Source organism: Nansenia antarctica (assembly GCF_963989245.1).
Source record: "Nansenia antarctica genome assembly, chromosome: 10".
Taxonomy (NCBI): domain Eukaryota; kingdom Metazoa; phylum Chordata; class Actinopteri; order Argentiniformes; family Microstomatidae; genus Nansenia; species Nansenia antarctica.
Genome location: NC_137680.1, coordinates 14,377,216 through 14,378,451, shown reverse-complemented (window position 1 = coordinate 14,378,451; position 1,236 = coordinate 14,377,216).

The window sequence follows — 1,236 nt, the reverse complement described above, 5'->3', positions numbered from 1 at the left end:
TGGCATTTGAGCAAGTCTATGTGATCCCCGTGTGCTCTGAGCCTATTATGTCTTTTGTTCCATTGTCTTTTTGGTCTGACTGTACAATACAGCTCCACTTAAGGTAACCGTAGTATGATACCGTAAGTAGGTAGGGGCGCGGCATCGCAAGAGTTTATATGTCCTGCCACCTGCAGCCTTAAACAGGGGGCTAATGAGCTCTGGTACCACACAGAACAGGCTACTTACTTACTTAAGCTTTTAAATTCCCTAGGGAACATAGGTCATCGATGAAACCCCTCCATCCTCTCCGGTCGTGTGCTCTCTGATCCAGTTGTTGCCATGACAGCCCTTCCACCTTCATCTCCTGTTCGGTGGTTCTTCTCCGGGTGGTTCTAGGTCTTCCTCTCTTCCTCTTGCCTTATGGGTTCCCTGTTAGAGCTGTTTTCTTCTGAGTGTGTGTGGCCTATCCAGTTTCATTTTCATTTGGATTTCTATTGTTTCTTGTTTGGTGAGTTCCCGCAGGTTGCTGTTTGAGATGGTGTCGGGCGAGTAGATTCCCAGGAGGCGTCAGAGGCAGCAGTAAATGGAGATCTGTAGTTTGTTGAGTATGTTGGTGGTTGTCTTCCAGGTTTCAGATACAGAAGAAGTAGAGTAGAGTGGATTTGACAGAGTTGAAGGTTTTTTGGTTTTCCAGATTTTGATTGAGATGTTAAATGTTGTCCTACATCCTCTGGCTGGTTTTGGTCCATGATTATTGGTGTGTTGTTGTTATTGTTGTTGATTCGATTTACTTTGGTTTTTGATGAGTTGATTTTGAGCCCAAGTGAAGCAGCTGTTATCTCTAGTTTGTGTGATTTTTCCTTCATCTGTTGGTGGGTGTGTGCTAGTAGTGTGTGCTAGTAGTGCCAAATAATCAGAAAAATCACAGCACAGGCTGGTTTTCAACAAAGTCTGCCATTCACAATATTTCACAGTGAAACACAGGGAATGACGATCTCTGTAGTAAACAGTAGACAGCTTGAAATGTGCGAAATGCGGACTGTACAAAGAGAGCAGCCTTGGCAGGCATTTCTTGCTTGGAAGAAAAGACAACAACTGAACAAACAGAAAGTTGCCAACCCAGACAAAACATTTTGAAAGTTTTCGTAGCTTGGGGCAATTTTAAAAGTTAATTCCACCTCCACCACCTCCCAGCCATGTGGGATTCTAACGGGAGGGTGAGATTAAAAGCAGCTGCCACACTGCCTACGATAC